The sequence below is a fragment of the Sphaeramia orbicularis genome, chromosome 16, assembly GCF_902148855.1.
Source record: "Sphaeramia orbicularis chromosome 16, fSphaOr1.1, whole genome shotgun sequence".
Classification (NCBI taxonomy): Eukaryota; Metazoa; Chordata; class Actinopteri; order Kurtiformes; family Apogonidae; genus Sphaeramia; species Sphaeramia orbicularis.
This window is the reverse complement of record NC_043972.1, coordinates 23,266,614-23,281,133: the sequence shown is the minus strand read 5'-3', so window position 1 is coordinate 23,281,133 and position 14,520 is coordinate 23,266,614. Positions and strand designations below refer to the sequence as shown.

The following is a 14,520-nucleotide window of genomic DNA, read 5'->3' as shown; positions in this document are numbered from 1 at the left end:
TCATTGTCATCACTGTGATACACCATTAATGCTGTGAAGTGAGATTCAGGAGCAACACATTCTGCCTTCAAGATGACAACTTCTCAAGGAATGTCTATGCATATTTCAATCAAGACGATATAAAACCACATTGTGCACACATGACAAAGGTCTGACTGAGGAAGAAGAGGGTGGTGATGCAGGACTGGCCTGATGGAGTCCCAAGATGTCCCCAATAAAGAATCTGTGGAGCATCTCAAAACACAAAATGTGACAATGAAGACCCTGTTCTGCTGCACAGAATGAGACAAAATAACACATGAAATGCTTCATCACTTGGTGTCTTTAAAGCTTTGGGAAAAGGAATGATGTGAAACACCATATAATGTCTTGTTTTTGAAATAAATAAATAAACAAATTTAGTCACTGTTTGCAGTTTAATTGAACAAACTGTTTCAACTTTTTATGACCTGGGGTGGTACAGAGACACGATGGATCCATTCTGCATTCATAGATGAACATTTGAACACATGAATACATGAATGGGTGATCACATGAATAGATTAACACATGTGACTGACTGTATCCAGGAGAGTCTGTTTCTCAGAGGTTTGTGTTTCAGTCTTTGTTCACTTCAACAAAGGGCTGAATGAAGCCGAGGGGTCAGTCTAATACCTGGAGACACTCAACACCTCTAGAGTTTCTCTGCATCTGAAAGGGGGTGTGGCCTCTGCTCAACTCTCCTCTGATTGGACAGATTCAGTGACAGACTCTTCTCTTCTCAATAATAGATGTCGGTCTGACTCCAGCAGACAGACATACACCTGCCCAAGGGCGCTACGGCAACAACAGTAAAGGCTCCTGGGAGCTGTAGTCCAGAATGCCTACAGAGACCATCAGCCCCAGCAGCAGGATGACCTCTAACCCTCAACAGCTGCTACAAGTCTGAGTGACGTACTCAAGACCACGTTTAGCAACTAAATAAAGACTGGAGCAGAACAGATCTTCAGGAGGACTTTATGGGAAGCTGGTTTTACAAATATTCACAGTTAATGACTGATGGGAACGCTGATGTAATGATCCTTTTTAAAGAGAAAGAGGAAGGTTTGGTTCAGAGGCAGACGTATGTTACATTTCCTTATGATTCTTAAGATCTGATTAAACTGACTTTGTCTACTGTCGTTAACTTGGACATTACTAACTGTCTCATGTCAACATAATAGAGGTTGTACTAAAAGTTACCAAATAATGATATGAAACTGTTCCAGTTCATATAAAACACAGTGACCTTCCTCAACGTGTCATAAAGTTTTATGTCATCACTGATGAGCAACCAATTTCCTTCTGTAAAATAATAAACAAATTAAACAGTTGAACACATCAAACTCCTCAAAAACAGGAGTTTTACCACATAACACAGAGCTGCTAGTTATTAGATGTGTTAACTCATATGTTAAACATGACATTAAAAACACTATCAGAAGAGGGAAGTGGATCTGAGGTTCTAGTCAGAGTAGTCATGAAAACGTCTGATTTACCAAAGTCACATCAGATCAAACCATATGTTTAATGTTTATTCTCTCTGTAAACACATACAGTACGTGGTCATAAAATATCTAACATGATTAATTTCTGGACTCTGACCCTCACCGGTAGACGGTAACATTTAGAATTTAATTTACTCTGTGTTCACAAGTTTTATTATTGTGGCATTAACATAATAGTAAACACATTTTACACCTCAGTGAACACACACTAATTTGAAGGCTACAGACTGAAAATAAATATGGTAATTTCCTCCAAAAAATCATAAACTGTTTCTTGTTCTATAGTCCTTCAGGATTTCTGGAGACAACATCTAAACCGTTTCATGACATTAAAAGTGTTTAATATAAAACAGCTGTTATTGTTTGGGGCTTAAATGTAAATAATAGACCTATAATATCACTTTACAGTGTATGATAATGTTTGGTTTATAACAGATGGACATAAAATGAATAAACCATTGGAAATAAATTCACATCAAGTTGAAGAGCTAAATGTGTGGAGTTTAATGACAACATAATGCAAAGAAATGAAAAAAAATAAATAAATCAAGAAATCTGAGAAATTGTACTCGACACTACAATACCCATGAGCCTCAGCTGCTGCTAGCTGAAACAGGATGAACGGGAAACTGACTGAAGCAAAACTAAAACAATGTGAAATGGAATACACAGAAAGTAAAATGGCCTGTTTTAAGTCTTAAACAACCATGTCCGAACTTTTTAAAATAATGAAAGTATCTTAATCAGTTACTGATGCCGACACTGGTCTACATTTAACCAGTGACAGAGCAGACATCAGACCTCAAACCCACTGATTTAACAGTGTCTGTTGATGTTAACTTCTGCTTTTCTTCTGCTGTTTCACTTTAACTTCTTCTTTACAACAGTGAGTAACAGGAAGAAGAAGAGTCATGATCTCATGAAGGAAATGATGTAACCAATTCACCTGTAGCTCAGGTGAAACGCCAGCAGTGTGTAAACTGAGCCGATAATGGAACCGGTTTAGTGAGGACTGAAGGTTAAAAGGCCCAGTTAATAAACGTAAGAGATGAATATCTGCAATCAGATCCTGTGAAACACTCAACCCTGTTGGAAATTAACTCCTTTATTAGAAACAATAAAACTGCTGAAGTGAAGATCTAATGCTACCGTATACTACAAGACTTTACAGAAGGCCACACAGTGATCCCTTGTCACAGTTAAAGACATTGTGAAGTTTTTGTAAAGACTCTGAATTATAGAGGGTTATTTGTATTTATATCATCATTTTTTTCTATTTTACTATTGGCTGCAGATGCAAGAATACATTTCACTGTGCATTGTATTATGGATAACTGAGCATGTGACAATAAACCTATCTTATCTTATCTTATCTTATCTTATCAGAATACAGTATTTTCTCATTTCAGTGAAATAGGACACAAGTTTATTGATCCAGTATTTCTGTGCAGCGGATTCTTCAGCTTTCCAGTTCTTATGAAGACATTTTCTTTTTGCAGCAGTGTTTGCAAACAAGACAAAATTCTTATGATGTGTCACGTTTACTGAGCTAATATCACTAACTATCGAAACTTTGGAATCAGAATTGAAAGGATTCTCCAAGATTTCATGGAATTTTTGAGATTCGGATACAGATTTCTTTACTGACATTCAGATATTACACCAGAGATGCACTGCAGAATAAAATTATGATGCATTTGGCCAGGATGAAAACAATTCGATAAAACACCATAAGAATAAAGAAATGGCGTGTTTATCGGTGTTTTTGTCGAGAGCCCATGCATCTGCAGCCGACACTGGTGCCGCCATCTTGTGATTATCCGCCTGAAATAAATTCACAAAAGTTTTCTGAGACTGGATGGTTTTCAAAGCATGTGTAGAAGGGTCCAGGAGTATAGTAATGTCTGTGTGAAATGTTGAACTGAATTTGTCTGTTTGGTAGAGTGGTTGCATATTTTCTGCTTTTTGTCTATTTTTGACCAAATTGGCTTGGTCTGCTTCAACAATTTTGGGGATAACTCTCCAGTTGCAAAACAATTATTTTAGATAAAGCCTTATAGTCAGAGTTCAACCAGATGAGGGGTCTATAAGAGCCACATTTTAGTTAATCTTCACCTGGTTTACCTCCAATGAGTGTGATAAAACTTGATTACCTAATGCTTCTTTAATCATGTTGGAAAGATTGAATGTTAATTTATATAGATATATCAATTGTGAATCCATTAGGACCCTAAAAAAAATAATTTGTGTCACATTTATTGGAGATTTGGAAGTCCCAAGAACAGACGTTAAACATACTGGAGATGTAATGGATATCTAAATGACCACTAGCTCTGCCATAGGGGGCACCAAAACTGCTATGACAACTTAAGCAAAGAAGAAAAATGAAACAGAGCCAAACAGAGCAGAATAAAGTCCTCCATCTGGTAGGAAATGACAGTCTGTTCATCAACATCTGCAGTACTAACACCACTTCTCTACAAGCCCACACAAATCTGGATTCTGCTGTTAGGGTTAAAATTAAATTAACATCTTCATTAAGGGAAGAATGAAAGAGGGAAGAATTGAGCGTGAGATTGACAGACGGATCGGTGCAGCGTCTGCAGTGATGCGGTCGCTGTACCGGTCTGTCGTGGTGAAGAAGGAGCTGAGCCAAGAGGTGAAGCTCTCGATTTACCTGTCAATCTACATTCCTACCCTCACCTATGGTCATGAGCTTTGGGTCATGACCGAAAGGACAAGATCCCGGATACAAGCGGTCGAAATGAGCTTCCTCCGTCGGGTGGCTGGGTGCACCCTGAGGGATGGGGTGAGGAACTCAGTCACCAGGGAGGAGCTCAGAGTAGAACCGCTGCTCCTCCGCGTCGAGAGGGGCCAGCTGAGGTGGCTCGGGCATCTGTTTCGGATGCCTCCTGGGCGCCTCCCTGGGGAGGTGTTCCGGGCATGTCCCACCCGGAGGAGACCTTGGGGAAGACCCAGGACACGCTGGAGAGACTATGTCTCTCGGCTGGCCTGGGAACGCCTCGGGGTCCCCCCAGAAGAGCTGGAGGAGGTGTCTGGGGAGAGGGAAGTCTGGGCATCCCTGCTTAGACTGTTACCCCCGCGACCTGGCCCCAGATAAAGCGGTGGATAATGAATGAATGAATGAATGAATCTTCATTAAGGATTTAATATATGAAGTTTGCTGCTTCATGTTTGGTGCTGAAGAGATTGCAGCAATAGGTTACTGACAGTGGTGTAGTGGTCCCTGGAAAAGTGGGTATACTCTCAATTTTTGGGTTCTTTTTTTTTTTTAAAGTCCAGAAAAATACCGTTTTAGGAACAGAGACATATAAAGACTACTGTATTTACTTTACCCAAAAATCCATCAGTAGTATTTTCTCACTATTATAAAATTATCATGACTTGATCAGGAGTAGTTTGTAGGTATTACTGGTCATGCAAACAGCTGCATGAATGGAAATGCATTTAACATGAGGCAACCATAGGATGGTGTTACCCTTTCATAACGTTAGTCTACTCACACAGTTTAACTATTGTCAACAAAATCTCTTCTCTAAATGTGCAGTCATATGGCCAGTAGCTCAAACCAGCGACTGATTTGGAAACCACCTTAAAACTTACCTCAGAAAGTACGTTCTCTCGATATGTGTCACTCATTTCGGAAATGTTTTTTCTGCCTTTCTCGTTTGCATTTCCAATAATCACGCATCTTTCCAAGAGATGTGCAGTGACATGTCAATCAACTGGGGTGGCACTGGCACCTGAGGTGTCCAATCAGGTTCCAGAGGTGGCCAGTGCGAGTTAGCAATAGTTTCCTCGGCATGACCCGCCCTACTCTACCTCTTGATTGGCTCATCAGTCCTCATGCCTTAAGTTAACCAATCTAATCAGTGAAGGCACTGAGTACTAGCCAGTTAGAGGCAGAGTAGGGCGGGTCATGGCTTCACCATCCTAGGACAAAAAAATGGGCAATTTGGCTCAGATACTACTGAATGGTGCATGTTAGGGGGATTTAGAAGTGGGTATATGCAATGATGACTGAAAAATAAGTAGGTATACTCCATACACCCCTGTATACCCTGGACTACACCACTGGTTGCTGATAATGTTCATGACACTAAAAACTTAAGATAATATTAAACAGGCCTGATTTTGTGTGAATGTCAATACTGAAAAAAGGCCAACTTCAGTGAACCACCTAATGCTAAATAATCCAAAAAATGGAGCCTTAACTCCAGCAGAACTCTCAGAAAGCCCTCTTGGAAACATGCCTGGTGTGCACCTTTAGATTAAGCAATAAACAAATGTAGAGCTGAACATCAATCAAATTCAACTTTTTCTTCCATTTTAAGTCTTACACATCATTTCAAGCTCCACCAAAGCCAAATTAAAGTCAAATCAGTGTTAGAACATCAAAATACAATGACTGGTCCCAAAGGAATGGTTGCACTCCATCTCCACTTTAGTGTAACTTAACTCCACCCATTGTATGATTCTGAAATTCCTCTTCAGTCTTTCACAGGCTGATGGAGGTAAAAATGGTCTGAATGTCCAGGTGTGGGTTCAGGGATATCAGGACACACTCTGGTTTGACACATACAACCAATATTGAGTTTGTTTCAATAGACGTCAACTACTAAGTCAATCTTATCGGTGGAATTGTGAACACGCCTGTTATAACTTACTGAGAAATAAGAGACACGCCTTTTGTCACTGAAGTCTCTGGAGGGATTTCAGTTGATTTCCTACCAGTAACACAAACTGATTGATTCACAAACGTTGTAGAGTTTCAGTAACTATAATAAAAAGCTCATGCCTGCAAAGTCAACTGTAATATCTCTAAACATCTGAAAGTAAAACCCATAAACATAAGGGTCAGTCTTTTCATTCAAACCAATACACTCCTTTGAGTCAGATGATAAACAGATAACAGGTGTGGGGGCATGGCGTCTAAAGTTCAGGTGAGTCAGATTAAATATTACTCAAATATGACTCATTTCCTGTTTCTACAAAAGGTCTGAAAATGTCTGAATAATAAACAAATAAAAACTGGAGTCAGACACAGATTGAGGATAAAATAAAACAAGTTAGTGTCAGTTTAACATAGTGTTTTAACTTATCTAATTCAATTCAACATTCTAATCTGTTATTCTCTCCTCATCTGAGCAGGTTTCATCCACTACTGTAATGTGAATGTTCAGAGTTGATTCATCGTCCTCATGTTTCAACCTGTTTTAGTTCAATGGAATATTTGATATTGTAGCATACAAACTGAGCTCTTGAATGCGAGGCTGATGCTGATGCAAAAATGTGAGTCTGGATTTAGTTATAGTCTCTGAACTGATCCTAAGGTCTGGATCATATAATAATGTTTCAGACTTTTCTACAGTTTGTCAAAGCCTTTGTTTATTGTTTCTTTCTGCAACTCTTCATACATGGTGTGGTTTTGATGCCATTTCCTTCATCGACTCTGGTGTTACTTTTAGTTTCATTCAAGCATCTGCATGAATTTGTGGAAACACTGAAACCCAGTGAATGTGAAGAAAAAGATGACATTGTAAAGTCACTGAGTGTAATGATCTGATGACAGTCAGCGATCAGCTGATCAATAAAAACAGAAAGAGCTCTGTGTGGGCGGATCATAAGACACAAGAGCAGAAGGACTTACTGACCAAGTGTTGAAACTGTCTGTGTTTGTTGTAAAATGTTGGCGACATCAGTTTCTAAACAGTTTTAGTTTAATCTAGTTTAATCGGAGCCTCGAGGTTATGAATGAGGTTGAATATATTTACAGCAGGAGAATATTACACAACAGCTCATCAGCCAGACAGCAGACTAGAGGCTGACTGGAGACGAAATAATAAAGAAAACTTGGATTAGAGCTGCAGAGTTTGGTCAATCTACTGACTTCATTATTTAGGAAAATGTACCGATAACTCCCTTTTAACTAAAGCAAACATACAAATGAACAAATAAAGAAACACAAAACAGTGGTGTTTTTCATTCCAACAGTTTCCCATAGTCCCCCGTCTGCTAAAAATCCAAATTACTACCAGATAAACAGAGGTTGAGTCTATTTATCTCCATTTCTACAATTATATCCAATTAAATCCTCCTGAATCTGGACCTTTAAACTGCAGCCTTTTGTAATTCTACAATCACAAAGAATGAAACTATGTTTACGATTCAGTTAATTGAGCAGCTCTAGTTTAAAGCAGTGAAAGGTTGGGTGAATCTGAACTGGTCTCATGACTCGGATTCTCTTGAAAATTGAGGGCGATTGGATTGTGCACATGGACATGCTGATCAGCTCAAGCAAACATCTGAACTCAGAAAGGTTTTAACTATATAAATGCAGACATATTAACTTTAAACAGAAACATCACAACAACACATCAGAAAAACCTAGAGATGAAACTAGAGCTAGAACTCAGGGCCTGATGAAGATGAAGAGAATGAAGATGATCTATGGAGACACTCATATAAAACTCAGTAGAAGATCTGATGATATTTGTATGCAGAACCTGTCATTATTTACTCCAAATTAAGAGTCTGATGAACAAAATGTCATCATCTGCATAAAATTAGAGAATATATAACATATTGCAGTATCCAAATCAAACATTTTTGAACAGAAAACACTCATAAAACTAATCTCATCTGAATAATAAACTAATATGTCTAAAAACAAACCTGATTTCATGATTTTGTGCTTATTTTGCGGATTTCTTTATACAAAAAATTAGAACAAATCTGAGTTCTTATTCTACAAGATAAAAATGACAGAAAATATGATTATTTGTGGAGACATAAATAAACCAGACTGTGTTTGATCTAAAGCAACAATAATTATTTAATAAATCCATGACTTGTCAGCACTTTTTCTGTGTATAAAATTTTGGGCCATCTCCAGGTTTCATCCAATTCTAACATGTGTTTTTATGTAAAACACATTTTTGTAACAAGCTTTGAACACAGTGTATTTCTGTCGCACACACACAGTGTATTACCAGTGCAATGGCTGAGTGGTATTGTATCATCCATGTCCGCAAATACAGGTATTTTTCTAAATCAGTATTTACGTTCCATTTCTTGAAAATAGTCTGTTCACATAATCTTCATTTGACTAAAGCTGTGTCCACACTAATGCATATTTTGCAAAATGAATATTTTTCCGCATGTTTGAATCTGTAGTCCACATGAAAACAGCAGAGATAGATAGATAGATAGATAGATAGATAGATAGATAGATAGATAGATAGATAGATAGATAGATAGATAGATAGATAGATAGATAGATAGATAGATAGATAGATAGATAGATAGATAGATAGATAGATAGATAGATAGATAGATAGATAGATAGATAGATAGATAGATATTTCATTTCTGCACACATTGCAAGACAGTGACAGCAACAGTTACAGTGAGTGTACCTGCTTTGTTAGGTACCATGAAGTAATGGTACTAATGTAAGGAATGATGTTCAAAGGGATAATGTGGATGTGGACAGGTGTCTGGATCAGCACTCATGTTTGTCTAATGTTCTAAAAGTCATGTTCTAATGTTCTAAAATACAGTTTCCTTTTACCTTACATGTGTTTTTCCTATACACTTCTAGGATTTTTTTTTATCTATTTATTTTATTTTTGTGTGTCACATGCTAGCTAGGAACCAAAAACTTCACTGACCTTGATTTTGTACATGAAAATAAACAAATGTTAAATTTTCACACAAACAATATAGTCTTGTTATGTCCTCCAATAACACACTAAGGTTGAAAGTTTGAATTTCAGAGTATTTCCATGAGTGACCTATAAAGGGTTAAATATTTTGCCAAATTACTTGTACATGTGTCCGTCTCCTAAATGTGTCCATGCTGAACGTGATATTCTGCAGGTCGTATGTAGACATATACATCTACAAGACCTATATGTTCCCGGTGCAGGCTGATTACACAAAGCAACAGGGGTGCATGAATTAGGGTGTGGTGCCATTGTTTTCATGTCTCTTTGTTATTCTTTCCCTCACAGATACACACAAACCAGAGTTTTCAGAAATCTTGACTGTGTAAAAATAAGTCACCATCAGGTACTGCTGAAGGAGCATTTTAATCTCATCTAGCTTTAAGTTAAGGATATGGTGAGTAGAAGCAGAAATAAATGGTTAATGTCAGGTTCATAATAGTTAAAAATATCCTTAACCCTTAAAGAGCAACAACTGTCTTTGTAAAATGATGTATCTACATTTTAAGTTTCCTAAGTAATTTATCACTATTTATTATGATACTATCTTCTGTATTTTGAATTTTTAAGTGAAAATCAAGCATTTTTCTGATTTAATTCACTGATCATGTAGATGTTTACAAAAGGTCAGAGTAAATTCAAAGGTTATAGCATCTGAAGAAAAAGATAAAACTGAAGAAGTGACTTTTCAGCAAAATATATCATTAACTGAATGTAAAAGCATGCATCTACAACCACTGTCATTTGTCAAATTTGTCATTTGTTTTATTGTTCAATCAATATTGCAGAAGATGATGTCATTTCCATGTTCATTATGGAGCCTCTGAACGTCCAAATGGGTCATATCTGATGCCAATGAAAAGCTGAGAAACTGCTTTTGAATGAACTATTTTTATATATTGATAGGATTAATGGTTCAGAAGTTATTAAAGATTTTAGAATAGTGGATGGTTTTGGACACCGGTGGCTGTTTAGGTCTTTAAGGGTTAACATTTCAGTAAATATTGAGCTGCAGCTGGAGGTGATGTCTTCAGGTTTTTGTCTTGTCACAAACGGTGAACTACTCAAACTTACAGAACAATAACACACCTCTACAGCTAGAAATGATAATTCTGAGATGCATAAATAACCTAAAATTTTGGATAATTTGCTTGTTGATCCACTGCCTGATTATAATCTTTTGTTAACAGCATGTCTGAGATAATCTTTCTGACTAATGGTGACGGAATGGAAATAATGTTATAGTGGCGGATCAATAAAATGGAATTTTACATCACATTTCACTCTTTTCTCTACTTAAAGACACCAACAATATACACTTTATATAAGGTGATCAGAAAATCATGCACACCCTGGTTTTGTTTATTTATTAGATGCCAGGCTTTTTTCATATAATTATTGGACCTCCTTAAATACCCGCTGGTGAAGTGTTATTTTAAGGTGTTGTACACATACACGTTGCCTCATGATGAAGATGCCTCCGCCCCACTTAGAGCAGGAAAACCCCTGACTAACCAACCACTGTATTATGACAATACGATCTATTGATAATGAAAATCCCTGTATGTAATGTTGTTAAATGTGAATATTTTGTGGTCTTCATTTGTGACACTAAACTAAAAAGTTTCACCTTTTTCTGATGTTTTATCAACAAAACAAATAATGGATTAATGAAGAATATATTCAGCAGATGAGTGAGACTAAAATAATCATTGGTATTTTATTTAACAGAGTACATTTACTGTAACTAAGAGCAAATATGAAATAAGAAACAGACAGGTAATAAGTGAATGGGTCTCAGGACTTTCATTTTCTGGGTATCTCTCTTATTTTCCAAAATCTTGGCAGTGCTAGATGTTGAGTTATTTTCCCACAGTGTCTGTGATTCCAGTTTAAGCCTCTTATGATCCATCACAGTACAATGTCTTATCAATTTTACAAATGGATGAATCCGTGTCAGAACAGAACCCTTTGGTTTATCCAGTATGAAATTTAGAAAGAGATCACTGCATTTACACAAACTGAGCATAAATGAGAAAAAGCATGTATGTGATGTAGAACATTAGGGTAAGTCTTTAATTTGTACTACTGTAGATGTTATTATAATACTATTTTAATACCACTGTTCTCAAAAGCAGATGTTTCCAGTCTCTACACACACTTCAGTCAATTACTAACAGTTATTAACTGTCCTTGACCTTCAATCTAATCACTTCATCCTAAAGTTCAAATGAGTATTTGAACCAAAGTTTGAGTTAAACTGTTCATGAGTCCTTGTGTTTTAAGCATAAAATGGATGCTCTTGAAAATAACATAAATAATGGGTGGTTAAATTTGACCTGTTTTCTGTGTTTTCTATGCCACCTGCGGCATTACCACTGAGCTACTTGAACACAAACATATGTATAGTCTGTTATCGCGTCATCCTTCTGTGCTGGTTGATAGGGATGTGATTTACTACACAGATTACATGTAATTTTTTACTCCCAAATATTCAAAGTATTACCAAAAAGTATCGGTACAATGTTTACAATAAAGAACTCTGAAGTTATGTCAAAGACGGTGACGTATTGTAGAGATATGAACTGAATATATTTGCTCTGACAGGCTGATGCATTTATGTGACCATTAAAGGGAGCAGTGAGTGACTCTGTCGTTCTCTCATGGTGGGGAAAACAAACACCACAGGGCCTTTGACCAAGTCATCAGAAAGTGATGATATAGGATGAGACCACTAAGAAACTACTTTTAAAAGAAAGTGACAAAGTAATAAAAGCTGAAGCACTGTTGTTTTCACACTGGACACAGCTCTAAATGAAAAGAATGGAGATTGATGATGAAATCGCGTTTGATTATGAAATCGCGTTTGATTATGAGGTTTATGAAAGTTTAAAGTTATGTGATATTATTATCTTTGCTACGCTGCCGTTTGTTGATCCACAGTTCAGACTAAACTGCACCAGTTCTGACCTTGTTTGGACGATTCCAAACAGATCTTTAATGCAGCTACTGACAACACAGACTGTACGGAAAATGGAGGTGATTTAAGGTTTGACTGTGACTGTGTTTTCTGTCTAAAAACAGAGCTATAATGTAAACTATCAGCCGAGGCAGCATGTGAACATTTTAACATACAGTGTTATTTTGAATGATTGTCTATGAGTTTTAGTTTGAAGAAGAAAAGCTGATGATACCACAATACAGATGTGTATACAAGGGGTTATATACTTTCTTTAGTGAGTGATACAGTCTGTGGGTACATAGCGTTGATGTATTAGTGGGTTTGGTAGTCCTACATGTGTTCTGATATAAGACATCCCCCTGCTGTTGAGTAGGGCTGTGTATTGGTAAGAATCTGGCGATACGATACAAATCACAATACTAGGATCACGATACAATATATCACGATATATCATGATCCTGTTAAAAAGGCAATTTTTTTTTATTGGTTTTGTTTCTTTTTTAAAAGATTATTTCCTGGAAGAATTGAATTACACCAGAAATATGCACGAATACTAAACACATTTTTTATTTGATCAAAACAGGATCTAATGCTATATCACAAAATGTTCCTGTGTTCAAACTTAAATTATGTTTTACACACATCACAGTTTAAGATCCTGTTCAAATGTTCATTTTCTATTAGTTCATAACTAACATCAGAACATTATTTTAGTTCAATCCCAACAAAGGAACTAATATTATTTAACAAAAGAATGTTAAATAATAATAAACAAAATATAAACAAAAAAGAAAAACAAAAAAAAATAAAATGAACCTCCACAATATCTGCATTTGAATAATTACCTAAAAATATTGATACAGTACTTTTTAATGTCGATACAGTATTGTGAAATGAAATATCGCGATATATTGCAGAACCTATATTTTCTTACACCCCTACTGTTGAGAGTTTGGAATATTAATAATGCAAAGAACCACTTTAAAGTTCTCACTCACTCCGGTGTTTATTGTAATTTGTGTTGAAGATCTGACTGATCTATTAACAGCCTTCAGATGTTTTCACTACTAAAAGTTTGTGTTTTGTCACATTGTATTTATTTATTTATTTATTTATATTTTTCAGAATCAGACCAATACATCCGTTCATAATGATCTGTGTAGCTGTGTCCAACATCAACAGCTTCATTTTTAACATCTACCATTAGTTATTCTTTTTTTGTTTTTGGAAAAATGCATCCGTGTGTAATGTAAAACTGGTCTAAAAATTTGGACCATCCATTGAGTATTTTACATGAACTGACCCATAGTTCAACATCCTTATATGGAGAATGTTTCACACCTACATGTTTCAGATTAAACTATGTGGACCAAACCTCCTGAGACATTGATATATTTTTATCTATAAATCTATTTTAGTTCTGTTCCCATCAAGTTTTCAGGTCGACATTTGTCTAAAACATACAGCTCAATACCATCTTCGATCTAATTTAATTGGTTCCAAAGGTCTGAACTGATCTGGGAAAAGGGATCAGTTTCAAAAACACCTGAACCTTGAAGATCTGGTCTTTATTTAACTAAAAGTATGCAAAAGTTTGCATGCATGTATGATGTTTGTGACTTTATCATTTTTCTAGCCTCAGTCCTGGTAAATTCATAGTTAAATAAAAATAATATCAAGTGCCATTAATGTTTTTTCTGGTAAACTTTGACAATGAACAGCTCTAATGTTTGAATCTCTGGGTCTAAATGTGGAGAACAGATCATGGTCTCTGTGAAGAATCAGCAGGGCAACGCTGCTGTTCTTTCCATCTTCTTTTCCAACACAAACAGTCTGGACTTTAAAAGGCTGGCATAATAATGATAGTTTCTAACAAGAATAACCTGAAAAAACATTCACCACTCTTAGAAATTAACTATTTGTGAATTCATTAAACACTAAACAGCATGCGATTGAATGTGAATGTCAGTTATAAATAATTAAATGAATGAACCATCAATTAAACCTGAAACTAAAGATCAAACTATAAAAATCAATGTGGTTTTTATTTTTTCATCTTATTCATATTATGAGAGACAAATTTAGCTGAAACTGACTGAATTTATCGCTCAGTGCTAATTAATCAGTCTAACTCACATCTCTTCATCCATGCTTTTATGTTTTTTACTTTAAGAGGTCAAATAAGTCTGAACCAAAGCTCTTCTGATCTGGCTTTTTACTATAAACCCTTGACAAACAAACACTGAGACATAGGTCTTCCCGATAAAAAGATAATGTTAAATAG

General features: G+C 36.2%; 1 protein-coding gene across 2 annotated transcripts in view; it reads right to left on the bottom strand.

Annotated features, from left to right (window-relative positions):
* The window catches only part of LOC115436201 (rho guanine nucleotide exchange factor 2-like), a 39,973-nt gene that overhangs the window by 18,337 nt on the left and 7,116 nt on the right, over nucleotides 1-14,520 (bottom strand). The gene's annotated exons all lie outside the window — the stretch shown is intronic.